Source organism: Lissotriton vulgaris, chromosome 3_1 (assembly GCF_964263255.1).
Source record: "Lissotriton vulgaris chromosome 3_1, aLisVul1.2, whole genome shotgun sequence".
In the NCBI taxonomy this organism is placed as follows: Eukaryota; Metazoa; Chordata; class Amphibia; order Caudata; family Salamandridae; genus Lissotriton; species Lissotriton vulgaris.
The window spans coordinates 1,739,787,213-1,739,804,001 of record NC_141689.1 but is presented as its reverse complement, the minus strand read 5'-3'; positions in this window follow the sequence as shown (position 1 = coordinate 1,739,804,001).

The window sequence follows — 16,789 nt, the reverse complement described above, 5'->3', positions numbered from 1 at the left end:
TGTGGAGTTGTGTGATATAGAGTTGTGTAGTGGAAATATGTGGCATGGTGTATTGTGGAAATATGTGGAAAGTAATTAAATGGCATTAACTGTTATGAAAATATGTTGAGTGAGGTTGTGTGTTATGTGTTTAATTATGTGGAATGATGTTGTGAAGTGGTGCAGGGTAGAGAGGAGAGGTTCAGAGTAGAGTGCAGAGGTGTACAATGCTGTGGAGTGGTGTGCAGTGATGCAGAATAAATTAGAGTGGCGTAGAATGGGATGATGCAGAGTAGGCATAGAGTTGACTACAGTGGAGATAGTGCAGTGGCGCAGAATGCATCAGCGCAGAGTACTGTGGTGCAGTGGTGCAGTGGCACAGAGTATAGTGATGTAGTGGCGCAGAGTGCAGTGGAGGGTATCCAGGTGCTGAGGCGATCTGATTTACCGGAAAAGCAGGAGGTTCCATGATGAGGGGGTCGTTGGACCTTAGCATGGGATTTGAGTTGTGAAAAGAAACGATAATATCATATGGTGTATCATGGACTGGAGAAGGTACCTGAATATCAAACGTCACTGTTGATAAGTTTCAAGTACGGATTTGCTAAATAGAGATGAATCATAGCCCAGATTTCTAACTCTGCTCCCCATGATTCTGGAATAACTTACCACTCCAGATACTCACCTTCTCTCTCCGTAGACACAGTTGATCCAGGAACACGTGTGTCCTTATCTCCAATAACTCTTTGCTTCCACAGTACTTGACTTGGCCAGAATTCCCTTGCGGCTGTGATGGCTGTTGCTCTTTCCTGCACCCAGTTTATTTAATTCTGTTGTAAACTCCCCCAATGGCACTGGCCTATGAAAGTTGCCGATCTCTGAATTGGCCTCCTGTGCGCCAAGCATTGAGTGTAATTGTGACCTTCCATGACCTCCCCCCTCACAGTGCTCTGTTGCAGTTCAAAACAATGTGTTAAATCAAGGATTTACCACATTAGCCACATGATCTACAGTCTGCCACATCATTTCCGGAATTCAACAAAAACGCATTATGTTCTAACTCAAATAGAACAAACGTTTTTAAAAGAAACAACTTGTGATGCAGTGCAGTAGCCCACTCACTGCAATAGTCACTGGAATTATGCAAAGGTTCACTGATCATCTTCCAGTTGAAAATTGATGCATTCACGTGATAACCTGGTATCAATGGGTGAACGTTTTACCCAAAGACTGTCAATGTGTAATAAAATGACAAAATAGTGGAATAACATTGTTACAGAATGGGGCACCTTATGCTGCATGTTTTGATTTTTCTTGCCAAATAATTATGCCAACTGTTAGATTTGGGGGTCTCTAGTTGGCACAGGTACGTACTTGTGATAAATAGGGACCCTTGCCTCTAGTCAGGGTAAGGGGGTACACTCCTAAAAAAAACCCTGCTCACCCCCTTGGTAGCTTGGCACAAGCAGACAGGCTTATCTCAGAGGCAATGTGTAAAGCATTTGTGAACACATACAGTTGTCCCTGAGACCTCAGCAGGAGGCAAGCTCTTTTATCAAGCCCTTGGAGATCCTTCACAAGTTGAAGAAAGTGCAGACAAAGTCCTTTCTCCTTTCTTTGGCAGTCACGCAACCACTGCAGGCCAATCCCCCAAGCAGCACTTCAGCTTAGGGATAGTCTCTCCTCAGTTTCTTCAGGTTTCTCTCTTCAGCAAAGGTTTCTACTTGTTTGTCCAAATGTGATCTAAATTCTTGGGATCAGGGTCCCAATACTGATACCCCAAAATCCTTTGTCTTCTGAGGGTAGAGGGGCCTTTGCCTAGTCCAAACCAGTTCTGGGGCACTATGTTTACATTACTCCTTCTTTCCTTTCACAGTGCAGAGCCGAAACATCAGATGCTCCACAGGAGGTGGAGCCAGCATTGTGGAGGAAAGGCACAGCCCTGGAGCACTCTATTGACATGATTCCTTCTCTCCATTCACAGTGCAGGGCAGAGACATTGGACCCACCACAGGAGGTGGATTCAGAATTGTGGAGGGAAGGCAAAGCCCTATTCAGGTCCCAGGTGCAACTCCTCCCTCCCATCTAGATGCAGATCTCTCTATTCACCACTGGGCTGACTCATCCTGTCTCCTGGAATCCCCCAGCCCTGTCACTCTAACTCCAGAAAAGGAATACACAACCTAGCAGAGGCAGGCTTGGATAGTTAGACAAGAACATACCTACTTTCTAAAAGTGGTGTTTTCAAACACAGAATGTTAAAATCAACTTCACTAAAAGATGTATTTTATCATTCTGAGTTCAGGCATACTAAACTTGAATTTCTACCATGTTCCCCGAGTCAGTTAGGATTATAAAATAAAATAATCTAACTGCCCATTCGGGCCTATGGGGAATAGATAGCCTTGCAATAGTGAAAAACGAAAATGGCTGTAATTCACTATTAGGACATGCCACGCACATCAGGGCTTGTCCTAACTTATACTTACAATGCACCCTGCCCTTGGGCCTACCATAGGGGTATCTGATATGAAGAAAAGTGACAGTTTGGGGACTGGCAAGTGGGTGCACATGCTCAGTCATCATGGCAGTACCAGACTGCACATAGGCTCTGCAATGGCATGCCTTAGACACACTTTTACAGGTTGCTTCTCTGGGTGGCACAACCAGTGCTGCAAGCCCACCAGCATCATTTGGATTACCAGCCCTGGGCACCCCTGGTGCACTGTACTAGGGTCTGACAAGTAAACCAAATCAGCCAATCATGGAGTCACTAATCCATACATCAATTTATAATAGGGAGAGCATATGCACTTTAGCACTGATCAGCAGTGGTAAAGTACCCAGAGTCATAAAACCAACAAAAACAGGTCAGAAAAAATACAGGAGGAAGTCAAAAAGTTCAGGGATGACCCTGCATAATTCTAATGGCCCTGGTTAAAGGCAGCCCAGCGAAACACTTTGAAAAATAATTGTATTCGCCGGTTGAAGGTTAGAGCAAGGGGATTAATGCACACACACAAAAAGTAGCAGTGAATCATAAAGGGCCTGTCTTTATGACTGTCTCAAGACCACAAACATGTCATGGTGCATATTACACTGCCTCATTATAAAATGCTAAGCCCCGCTTACTTAAGTCACAGGCAGATAGGGTGGGCAAAGCGCTCCTAATGTCGTTTTAATTTGCCCTATTCATGCGATAACCCTCTTGAAACCGGTTACAGTGTGCGCCGAACTGCTGACGAGCTGGAAATGCAACCCTTATGAACGGTCCTAACTCTATCATTGTGCTGCAGAGCCTGCTTTAAAAATAGAAAAAGCTCTTTTTTGTAAATACAAATTGAAGTGAATGGGAGCATGCAGAGATGTCAGCCTGGAGAAACCAGAGGATCAGTCAGGTTTGATCGATGGAGTTGTGACAAATGTGCAAAGAGTTGAAGCGTGTGCACATTTAGAGCTGTGACGATCCCCCACATATGGTTCTGGTGTAAATATGCTGCCATTTATGGATAGCTGATGATGTGCTTTCAGTGTATTAACAAGCTGTCCCGCTTTCACTTTACAATAGCTGCCGCCCCACACAGCACTCATGGGGTGGGGCGGCAGCTATTGTTAAAATGAAAGCGGTATGCAAAAATAAACACGGGCTGCCATTGCCAAAAGAGTGCTTACCGACTAATGAAGGAGACAGTGTAACACCGCAAGTAAACAATTCAGTCCTGATGGGCGGTCCCAAAAGGGGACAGGGAGGTATCAAGGAGGGACTAAGAAGCCTAATTTTCAATCGGAAGTCAGCATTTAGCATGGACGATGATGCCAGCCAATGAAAAAATTGGGCGGGGATTCCACTCCACTTGTAAAACATACCCTACTACAATATGCCTCGCAGACCGAGCAGCACATCCGAGCTACAATGCTAGGCGATACTTATAAAGGGATAACAAAACCAGAAGTATCAGAACACAAACAAGAAACTAGGTTCAGATGAATTATTCACTCCTACCACAGGGAAGTCTTGGAGATCTACAAACGATCATGTATTTCTTAGCTTGTTGAAAAATGAGATGGGGCAGATTGGTAAAATCCAAATGTGGGCGTCTAGAGAGGCTTGCTCCACAATTGAGCAGGACTAATTCTACCTCTTTTATGATTGCCTAACAGTAACAGCAGGAAAATAGAAATAGAGAGGTAAAGAGAGAGGAAGACTAGATGATTAAAATCAGAAAGTAATAGAGGGCAACACAAACTACATTTGATATGGAAGATAGAGACACCCTACAGCAAGGAAGCTTTTATTATGGCTTCAACATTCAATACATAAACAATGTATTAAACTTTAACATGTCAATATTGATTTCTGCTTCAGATGATGGTTTGGAGGGGCGAAGTTCTCTGGAGCTCCAAAGCGAATAAATTCACAGATCTCTTTTTTCACCCCAAAAAAATACACCCAAAAGTTCATAAAGTCATTGTGAGAATATAGCAATCTCCTGTGGTTTCCTTACCCTACAGCAGCCATGGTTGGAACCTCACCTTTCCAAACCGGGAGGTATGGAAAAGGGTAAATGAAACTCACCTTGCACTGTAAGATCCCATATTTAAAATGTTCCTTCAAGAGGTAGACTCATGAGACTCAAGAGGCAATGGTTTCCGGAATCCTTATGAGGGGACCCAGCTGGATGGAAATTGTTGCTTTCCTCACAGCGTTAATGGTCTGCAAATGGGTGCCATATTTACAGTGCCCAGACAGCACACTTTTTTGTAATGAGAACATAACCTCCCAAAGTGGGAGTTTGTTTTCCCAATCCCAAAAATTAATTCCACAGACAAACATGGCAGACTTGGGCTGTGAAAATGATTCACAGTCTCTCTGCCATTAATAGGGCGGGACGACTATTACTGCGACTTGACGGCCCATGGACAGATGGACCACAGGTTCGAAGCCAGCAAAGGCTGGTGTAAATACAATGCTTCCCTCAACTTAAAATAGAGCTGAGGAACTGCAGGTTTGGGCTGGTGTTATCACCATAAATTTACGCTAACAGAAATTCATAAAAAAGAATCCTGGCAGTTTTACGTGGTTCCACTAGAGTGGATTTCTTCACCAAGAGTGTAGAGAAATCTGCAATTGTATCTTCCATGCTTGTGGTGGGATGTGGATAAAACTAAGCTTGATGAGACTTGTGAGTTTGTGAACATCCAGAAACTTACATCTGCAGGCATGTACAAACTGAAATCCAACCAGTTTCCACCATGGAAATGTTACTCTAATCCTTCCATTCTAGGACGGCCAGGGTAATAGACTCCCCCTAGATTTGGTGATGGTTATCCACAGGTAAAAGGCTTTTCCCCAGAAAGAACAAAATAGAGAATGAAAATATGCTTTTGGACATTTGGCTCCCAATCCCTCTGCACGAAATTGCATTCTGTGTTCAATTGCATCTAGGGGGAATAGTCTCTGTTACTGTGTTTCTGCAAATTGCCGATACCTCTTCTCAAAGCTGGCAATATTTCCTTTAAAATTCATACCCCTGAAACCTAGCAATACCTAATCTCCTGCAGTTCATCTATTCATTTCACCAGCCATTTGCAGTAATTCAAATACCCGCTCCCACTAAAGATCACGCCTAAGTCCTATTAGTGTCATCTCCCACATAAAAATGGGAATACATGCATGCAATGGCGTCATTCAGTGCACAAGACTAATCCCAATAACTAACAATAATCACTGAAAAACACATTAAGCTTTTCAGTGCCTTCTCAGGGGTAGTAAGCGCTATATGAATGCAATTACAATAAAGAGACGTTCTACAATATATGCTGCAGGGGCCTACCACAGAAAAAGGAAAACGCACATGTGCTTTGCTTACACTGCTGGTGCGTAAGGTCACACTTCCGATAACAACATTTTTACCTTGTAAAAAATGTTTGACAAGGGTCATAGATGTATATGAGAGAGGTGGTCCTTTGATGTGTGAAACATATGTAATTTCTGAACTAAGATTTATTGGATCTCATACCTTGTTCATTGTCATTAACGTATTATAAAAAACTTAATGCAATCAACTACAGGAATGTAACCACAAGAGAATTTTGCTGCAGTAATAATGCACTTTCTTATATATTTTAATACTGCTTTGGGGATGTTTCTAACCCACAATTATTGAGTTTAAACTTTGAAGGGTTCATCCATTGATGATATAGTCTAGTCTGCCTTGCCTTTTCATTTGACTTTGAGGTGCTCCATACTCGGGCGATGCTTTTTTCCACGTCTTTTAGAGAAGACATAAGCACAAGGCTGCCCTTCTAAAATGCACATTAGCACTTTGCTGAGGGGTCACATTAGCTTTTTCTTTAAGATGAGTCAGTCAATCCTTCTGTTTGGAGTAATGAAAGGGAAAGCTATTCTCGGTAACTTTGCAGCTCTGTTCACACCTTTAATGACTCAGCAGACAGGTTTGTAGTACAGTTAGTGGACCTTGAGGCTCTGTTATTGCCTTGAATCCATCAACTGCCCCCATTTCCCTTTGTCTTTGCCATCTTTAATTGTATTTACCCATTAGAAAATACATTTCCTTGTTCTGAAGCAACCTTTGGAGGCATGCAGTGCTATGTATGCGTAATAAATACTCAATTAAGTAATGTTAGTAGAAATGGCATCTCTACGTGGCAGAGGTATGCACACTGTATAAGTAGGGACCGCAATCCTAGACAGGATAAGATAGACCCACACTAATTGATAGCATTTGCTCACCCTCTGGTAGCTTGGCACAGAGCAGTCAGGCTTATCTAAAGAGGCAATGTGTAAAGTTTTTGTGCAGTGTCCATACAGTAACACAATGAAATCACCACAAAAATGCTGAGAGTTATTTGCAGGTCCAGTAGTGTACTGTCTTGGTACAGTCAAAGCCTCAGCACTTATACTCAAATGTGCCTTTGAAATGTGAGGTGACTTCGTAGCAGGCCCCGGGAGTGCACAGGTCCCTTTTCATCCCAGCCCTGTCTGCCAGGCTGTCTATGGGGATAAACAGCCCTTTGTGTGGGAAACAGGACACAGCCTATTCAGGAGTAAGTGTTAGGTCCCCCTTTCTCTTCCTGCCCAGGAAGAGCTTTCAAAATGCAGAGTAGTTCTCTGTCACACCCACCCTTCCTGTGTTTGTGGATGTCTAGAGGGAATGCACAAGGTGTAGCTGTCTCCCACCATAGATGTGTATTGGAGGCTGCAGGCACACAGAGCAGTAAGAGCAGAGAAATGTGAATTTTCTAAAAGTGGCTTTTCTAAAATAGTAATGTTAAATTCATCTTTAACATTACTACATTACGCCGAAACAGCGGTACGACGTCTCGTCAGGGGTAGTAAGCGATATATAACTGCAATTACAATACAATACAACACAATTACAAATATATGAAACATGATGCAGCTACTCCTTTCTAATCAGGAATTACAGCTTAAAAGTGTATTAAGTAATTCTAAATGTTAGCCTATGCTATGAGAAGAGTAGGCATCCCAGTAGTGAAAAACGAATTTGGCTGTTTGTCACTACCAGGACGTGTAAAACTTAAAAGTACATGTCCTACCTTTTACTTAATCATCACCCTGCCCTTAGGGCTATCTAGGGCCTTCCTTAGTGGAGACTTATGTGTAATAAAAGAGGAGTTTAAGGCTTGCCAAGTGGTTTTAAATACCAAGTCGAAGTGGCAGTAAACTGCACAAAAAGGCCTTGCAATGGCAGGCCTGAGACCAGTTTGAAACTCTATTTGTGTGGTTGGCACAATCAGTCATGCAAGCTTCCTAATATCATTTAGGTTATAAATCCTAGGTATATGGTATGTGACCATATATGGGACTTGTATAAACTAAATTTGACAACCATGTATACACCAATGTAACCATGTATAGAGAAGAAGCACATGCTTTAGCACTGGTTAGCAGTGGTAAAGTGCTCAGAGTACTATGGCCAACAAAAAGATACAGCAAAAAGAGGCAGTAAGAAGACAAACGGTTTGGGAGAAGACCACACTAAGGATGACAGGTCTAACAAGTAAGTAAACAAATACATACAACAGATATGAACGTCAGAACCCGTGATTTAATGGAAATCATTAGTGTACAGAAAATCTGAAATTTCATTAAACATGAAGTCAAATGTTATGTGCAGAACATATTTTATTTACTATATACAAGCAGCAATTAAATAGAGACTTTATGACCCACTAAAGTCCCAGCTCCATGACAACAGCCTATGTTTTCTGAAAATCCAGTCCAGAGTTCATCAGGGGAAATTGTGAAATCAACTAAACAGAGGAAGGGAAAGTGAGTTGAGAGAGGAAGAACAAGGAGATTAGGAGGAACCTCTAAACAAAGGGAGCCGTGAGAAAAAAGGGCCAGGGCAGCCAATAGAAAATCAGTATAGAATGCAAACATACATAGCAACTGGAACGAAATAAAGCTCAGGAAACAAAGAATTGCTTGTCCAAAAGATAAAAACGTTAGCTCACTGCAATAATAGGGAAAACTCCCTTTTAACCAAGAGGTAGACTGTTCTAGGAATTTTCATGTAATCTAGAGCAGCACAGTAGACTTTGGGGTCAAGGCATCCCCCAGAGCTCCGAAGGAGGGCACACCAGTGCCTACTGAAGCCACGAGGAGCTAGTCGGAGGAGGACCAAAGAGTATTGTCTGAGACAAGTATACTCTGAGCTACTAGATGGAACACAAGGAAGGCAAAGGATAGTGTGAAATTAAATGTGTTAGCTTATAAAATGTTTTCATATGATTACCATGACCTGCAATGTGTTTTGCAAATGTTATATCTGGTTACCAGAGGTGCGCGTCTCCTATACAAGACATGAAGTGCCTTGGCACTCGAGGTGAGAATGTTCTAATTAGCCTAATCAGTCAAAATAACACTAAGGGCCATATTTATGAGGCCAGTGGTGTCGCACTTGCTCCATGCAACGTGGTGCTTGCACAACACAACTCAAAAATTAGATTTATGAAGCCAAACAAGGCCACTTTGAGTGGATCTGAGTGGCTTCATGGACCTTGAATAACAGAGCAGAGTGCACTGTGCTGCATTGCATTACATCCATCTGCCTTGGGAAAACATTACATGGGCATTGTGTGGGTGTTCCCATGCAAATCCCATGGATTTTGACACATTCCCAGATTTACCAGGCTTGGAAAACCTGAGAATAAGGCAAAATGCTACACCTTCCTAGGGGAGGTATAATGAGAAGAAATGTCTTTATTTCTTCATGTTACTTCCTCTCCATATGTTTGTTGAAGAATGTAGCACACATAGAAAGAGCAATATGTGTCAGGGTATTGTTTTGTGAAGGAAAGTGCTCCTTCCTGCACAAAACAATCCTGCATGCAACAAAGGCACCGTTGCACCATGGTGAAAGGGTGCCGGTGTTGGCGTTAGGCAGTCAAAACGGCACCAGCTCAGGGACAAAGGCAGGAATGCGCCATATTCCTTTAAATACGGTGCATTCCTTCCAAGGTGACTTGGTGACTTGCTGCCTTGCGCTACTTTGCCATAAATATAGCCCTGTAAACTTACCTGTTCACCTGCGTTTATTCCAGTGTGCTCTATACAAGAAACTCTGCTGTGCTTCAGTGAAATGGTTTCCATTGCTTTTGTCAAGGGAATCACACTATCAGATCTCTCTGTGACTCACAGACTTGTAATTCTGAAGGAAAAGGCCTGTAGCCTTTTCTACCTGGATGTGAGTTCACAAGAGCTGGCAATTGAGGTGCAATGTAGGAAGGTCTGCAATCAGGAGAACCTAATGACTAGTTACTGCCAGAAATTCCTGAGAATCCAGTTTTCAGTGGCTGCTCTCCAGTGACGCCTGAAGTAAAAGTCTACAGATCAGTGATGTCCTCTATGATGACAACTAAGGTGTTTCATAAACGGTGTTCCTAGAGGTCTTTTGGAAAGCTTGCAAGCTCTTTTTACTGTGCATCTCCAAGTTTGTTCACATATTCTTGAGAAAGGCACAGGAGATGAACTTCTGTTTGGCCGCACTCTTTATGGAAAGGCATTGGCAAGTAACTCCAGAGCATTACATTTGGGGTGCCCCTTCAACCAGGGACCACAAGCAATTGGTAAACAAGTAATTTCAATTTGTTGTAGTCCACTCTACAAATTATAGTTGAATCAGAAAGTGGTTTATTCCATAAATGGAGGGAGAGCAAGTTAGCGCATCTTTCTCACACAAAATCAGCTCCAACAGTCACCCACCATCATGAACATTCATTTCGTACAAGCAATGAACATGTCATAACTATGACCACAGCGACATATGCTACCCATGGCATCCAACTTAGCAACACCAAATTTGGTTCCAAATATTGCCTTGATAGTGCCATACATAAAGATGATGTTTGCAACAGTGCCAGAAATGGCATTGCCAGTCTAACACTGATGGTTGGGCCTACACCGATGAAGTTCGAACTGTGACTCCCTGTCCAGTGACATGTGGTCGGAGAAAGGGAGACCATTGTAGGCATGTTTCGTTTTCCAGTCCTGGAGAGCATGGTGGTGGAATGTGGCTCGGAATATGGATAGTTTGTAGTCTGCCAAGAGACCAGTAAGCTCCCAGAGGGAAGGGGTGAGAAAGTCAGGTTGAGTGGAGGTGGAAGGGCGAGATTTTGATCGATACCTTATCACTATTGATCTAAAACCCCGATCTGGCCGACTGAACCTTTGTTGCCTGTCATTGAGGGAAGAAAGTGCATCTCTTACCAAGTTAGTTCACCCAATAAAGGACTCCGCTCCGAAAGATCACAAACAACTTCTAGCTTTCAAAGGTTTATTATAAGGTTAGGATAAGTTGCAAGTACAGGCATCTCAGAATGAGATTCACAAGATACACGGGCCCAACTACATACATGTGCTCTCTGAAAGCCCTCAGACGAGCAACGAAGACTACGAGTACAAGTTCTAATAATAATAAAGCTATCAGCATCGACACATACTGAGATCTCTCCGTCATTTAAGTTGGAGGAAAAACACAGGTTAGGCTGTCCCTGCCCTGCTCTAGATGGTATCCCTACTTAACCAGGTCTCAACCTAACAAAAGGTGTCAGCGGTGAATGACCCCCTAGGGAAGTCACCCACTCTTAGTCTCTTGGTGAAAACCTATAATTCTCCAGTCATGACCCCTCTCTGCCTACCCATCCGCTCTCTAAAGGGTCCTCAGGCATCTGCTCTAACTCCACCCAGGGGTGCTGTCCCTAATACAAAACACACAACAGTATTTGGGACGCCCCTCGTGAGACGCCCCTCACGTGGTGTTGCTTCTGGCTTTTTCCATGATGAGGCCTCGTGCGTTAGAGTTGACCTTGCTTCTCAGACTCTTCTCCGGCCCGCTGATACCCCTTAAAACATTCCGGAACCCTCCTCCGTGTCTGGGCCGTCTCCTGAACAAACCTCTATTCATTTCTTTTATAATTGGATCCCCCCTTTTCTCTTGCAGACAGACATCTGCAGCCAAGATCCCAATTCTCATAGACTTCCAACAAAGGTTTGCAACATTTCTCGGCCCAGACCAATACGTGTAAATCAATGGCTAAAACATTTCAGGCCTACAGCATTTCTCATAATGATTATAGCATCCAACTCCTTCATTAATTAATAGCATGTTAGTACTCTTATTCTATTATTCGGTAAACACATCTATAAATCATGGCCCATTAACGTTTATTACTAAAACATTAGTGCAATCCATGTCGTGAAATGAAACACCTTTCCCATCCCTTCTAGCTCTGGCCCTGAGGCCTACCACGTTCTACGTTTAACCGCATGCCATCTTACATTTTAGCAGCTACACGACATGGATTCAGGAATAATCACGTCTAATAAAGTCATATAGTTTCACACATTTCTGCATTAGTTCCACTTCTACTTAAATCTCTAAATTAACTACACATTTCAGAATATAGATGCATGTACTATCAGCACTCATGGCATTTCTCTTCATGACTTGTGCTTACTACGTGTAAGTGTGATGTACTTATACATTTTGGTCAGTTTGCGCTCTCTCAGTTCCCCCCTTTGATGACCTCTCGGGGTCATCACTAATCATTTAAACTGCAGTGATTGCTAGCATAACTCGTTTTTGCGTTTCCAGAGCCCTCAGACTCCTGTACTGACTATCTTGTATGGCAGCCAATCTCTGCAGCTGTTCTCTCCGTGCCCTCTCTGACCTTCTTACTCTGTACCATTTGAATACCCTCACCAATCCCCACAACACGATCCCACAGATCAATATTATGATGATAGGTTTCAGTATATACCACACAAAGCTTTTGCCTAATGTGGTGAGCCAACCTCCAGCTTCACTCATTCCGTGGCCCACCTTTTCCCAGACATTTTCTCTACTCAGGTCTTCGATCTCCTTGTGAATATCAGTTATGTTCCTAATAACCTTCTCAAGGGGCTTTGAATTGTCTGGAATGTAAGTGCAACATTCCTGGACCTTCAAAGCCTTACAGACTCCGCCCTCTTTTGCTAATAGGACGTCTAATGCAAGACGGTTCTGGAGAACCATAGCCCTTATCGATTGCATCTCTCCTTCTACCAGCATTAAGGACTGAGCAGTGCTGGCAGACAACCTGTCTACGACTGTTGCCAGTCGTCTAATTTTTACATCATTAAGGATTAATCCCAAAAGAGGGAACACAGCTCCAAATACATCTCCAACCATTTCTGCATCTCCTATATCTCTCCTTCCTCTCGATGATGTCTTGCCCTCGATGATCTCTAAGTCTTGGGCATGGTATATTTTGGGGAAGATAATTGCCAAGTAACATGAGCCATACCAGTTGTCAGGTAGTCTCACGTAGGCATTTCTTCCACATACAAAATACACATTTGGAATCACTTGCATTCCCTTCAGGAAATCCTTAGTATAGTACTCTAGATTGAAAGCATGTTCACAGCTAACTTCTCCCACGTATACATTTTCATAATACGTTTTGGCTCTGTGAAGACATAACTTTCCTCTCTGCGTTCTATCTAAAGCTATTGGACCACTACTACCCTTTCTCTTGTGTGCCTTCTCTTCCTCGGTCCAATCTGTTTTCCATTGTCCTGATTTTTTCAAAATCTTTTGTCTCCTGTTTCGATCATCCACCTGCCCTATGAATTTCTTCTCGACTTCTGACACCTTACATGTCATATTGTTTCTACGGGCATGTGAAATATCTAAGGTAATCCAAGGAATGAAGAACTTGGCCAACCTGTCTTCACTCTTCCAGTAGTCCCATTTGTTCATTTGCTTATAATTTGGGACTTCTGGCAACACTGAATCGTAATTGGAGAAATAGTATTCAAAACTATCTCTCCCATAAAATATACTAAGCAACAAGCTACATGTAATGCCATATGTCAGCGGGAGGTGATGATATCGAATGCCTTCATCTACAGACGCCGGCAACTGCATGCAGACATAGCAGTCCTTAACCTCCATGGCATCCACGTATTCATATAAAAGTTTAGCATAAGCATTTGACCTAAAGTCGCCTTGGGACTCATCTACATGTAACCTGCGAGCTTCTGCAGCTAATAACGCTTTCTCTTGAGTGTTATCCCCTTTCTCACCAGCAACAGTGGGTGTAGGCGTCTCTACAGATTTCACATCGGTTACCTTTGCCTCTTCCTCATGTCCCTTTACATAGGAAACGGTGACTACTAAAACTATTAATATTATCACTCCTACTATTAATGTGCCTATTATACATTTAGCTCTGCGGTTCTGGGTGCCGGCTTCCATTTCGTCAGACAGTATGGCTCTCTCTTGTCTCTGCACAAAGTTCTTTTCCTCTCGTTCCTTCACAGTCTCTTTTACTCCTTTAGTCCTTAGAACCACACAACTGGAAGCTGACAACCTTCTTCGCAAAAGTCCTTTAACAGTTCAATACAGACAACCCTAGCCCTTCTCCGTCAACTCAAAGGAAGGTCCCTAAGATTCTCTGCTTCCTGGGCGCTAGGTAATCTTCTGTTTCTTCTCGCTTATTTACAAAGTCTTTTAAGCATCTACTATTAGGCTTGTGCCTGCAGCTTCGACAGCATAGTTCAATATTTCCAAACGAAGATTGTGCTCTTCATGGCTTGTTATCTTTGTACCAAAGTCGGGGAATTGCAATTCTGTGAAAAACATGTGCCTTAACTTGCTGAGGCGGGGAGGTCTGGGGAGCATGAAAGTTAGTGACCCTTCTTGTTCGACTCCGGGCACTAACAGTCGTATTTCCACTGTGACGAGCGTCGTCCGTTTCGCTGTTGTGCTGACCGTCCTCAGCTTGGTCAGACTCGTACCCTTCTTCTGTTGGCACCTCCACAGCTTGGCTAGCCCCCTCTATGGCTTCTCGGTCCTCAGCTGGACGTCTATCCGAGAGAGGAGCTGTTTCTTCCAGAGGTGCTGGAACCCTACGCGTGTGTGACGCGTGGATCCAATTGGGCAGGCCTCCCACCTTCACTGCGGTGTTCGTGATCAGGATGATCTGGAAGGGCCCACGCCAACGAACATCCAGGCAGCTACTCCTCACGTGCTTTCGCACCAGTACCCAGTCTCCAGGGCACGGGTCGTGGCACAGGTCCTGGCACGATGGAACCTCGGCGGCCTGCACCTGAAGGGACACAGAATGAATGGCGTCAGACAGCCCCTTACAATAGTCCAGGATCATATCATCTGTGATATTTAACAGTGCGGTAGTTGGGACAGATGGCAACCTCATTGCTCTCCCCATCAACACCTCATGTGGTGACAGCCCCGTTCTTCTATCTGGGGTACTACGGAGGCTCATAAGGACCAATGGCAGAGCGTCAGGCCAACTCAAGGATGTTGATGAACACACTTTCGCAATTCTGGCCTTTATAGTGCTGTTTATCTGCTCCACAATTCCTGAGGCCTCTGGTCGATAACTGCAATGCAATTTCTGATCTATGTTCAGAGCCGCACAAATCATTTTCACAAGCGAGCTGTTGAAATGCGTTCCCCTATCTGATTCCAAAGAGGCCGGCACCCCGAAGCGCGGAATAAGCTCCCTAAGCAGTAACTTGGCTACTGTGAGGGTGTCGCACCTACGTGTAGGGTATGCCTCAACCCATCTGGAGAATACGCAAACAACCACCAGGACATAACGGAGGCGGTTGCACCTTGGCAGTTCGATAAAATCCAACTGCATGCGGTTGAAGGGACCCCCTGACCTCCCAATGTGACTTAATGCAACTGGTGTCTTTTTCCCCACATTCAACTGCTGACAGGTCACACAACGCTGGCACACTGCTTCGGCTGCTATTCTGAACTTAGGATTGTACCAGGTCTGCCTCAACACTCTCAGCATAGCGTCTCTTCCTAAGTGTACAGGACCATGTATTTGTCTAGCCATTGGGCTCACCATCTCATTGGGTAATACTGCTCTGCCATCTGGTGAGACCCAGAAATGGGCCTCGCCCACCACACATCCTGCCTTTTCCCATGTTTCTTTTTCAAAATCAGGAGCATTTTCTTGCATGCTCTTCAGTTCGTCCCAAGAGTCAACAGTTTCCAGTATCATAGCTAATTCAGTTCTTACATTTATTCCACCCACTTCCACCTCTGTGAAAGAGTACCCTTGTTCCGCGCAATACCGCGCGACTTCGTCGGCATATCTATTGCCTTGTGACACGAAGTCCATATTTCTGGTATGTGCGGTGCACTTCACAACTGCGATACCTGCTGGACATTGCAACGCCTCTAACAACAGGCGCACAAACTCTCCATTGCGAATGGGAGAGCCTGAAGAGGTCATGAGACCACAACTGCCCGTAATCATGAACTACCCCGTAACCATATTGGCTGTCGGTGTATATGGTGACTCGAATTTGATTGCTTGCCAAGCAAGCACACGTTAGGGCAATAATCTCGGCTACCTGAGCGGAGTGTACTCCTTCCAGGCATCCAGCTTCCACAACTCCAGTAATTGTACAAACAGCGTAAGCTGCTCTCAACTGCCCAACTTCGTCTCTTACACATGAGCCATCGACAAAGAAAATTTCGTCTGGGTCAGTCAGTGGCTCATCTACAATGTCGGGTCTCGGTTTGGTGCATAGTTCAGTCACATCGAGGCAGTCATGGTCTGTACATTCATCATCATCCTCTATATCGTTTGGGAGTGGCATCAAGGTAGCAGGATTCAAAACAGAGCATCTCCTGAGGGTCACGTTCTCTGCAGCAAGAATAACTTGTTCATAGCGCGTGAGCCTACTGTTGGTCAGATGCTGTGTTTTGGTCCTGGTCATTAACAATTCAACAGAGTGGGGCACATGCACCTCTAACGGATGCCCCATGACAATATTCTCACACCTCTCAATGCTGACACCTGTTGCGGCAACGGACTTGAGACATCCGGGCAACGCTGCGGCTACTGGGTCTAAAGTAGCCGAGAAATACGCGACTGGTCTACGGGCATTCCCATGAATTTGGACTAACACAGACAGCGCGCAACCCTCTCTCTCACAGCAATAAAGCAAGAATGGTTTATCGTAATCAGGCATTCCCAAAGCCGGAGCACGACATAGGTCCTCTCTCAGCTGTAGGAACGCCATCAAACAGTCTTTGTCCCATGGTACCGGATCGCTCACCTCCTTGTGCGTCAGTTTTTGCAAGGGCTTTGTTTTCAGTGAAAAGTTTGCAATCCACTGTCGGCAATATCCCACCATCCCTAGAAACATCCTGACTTCTCTCTGTGTTTTAGGCGCATTCATCTTCATGATGGCCTCTATCCTGTCTGGTGACACTTTTCGTTTGCCTTTCTC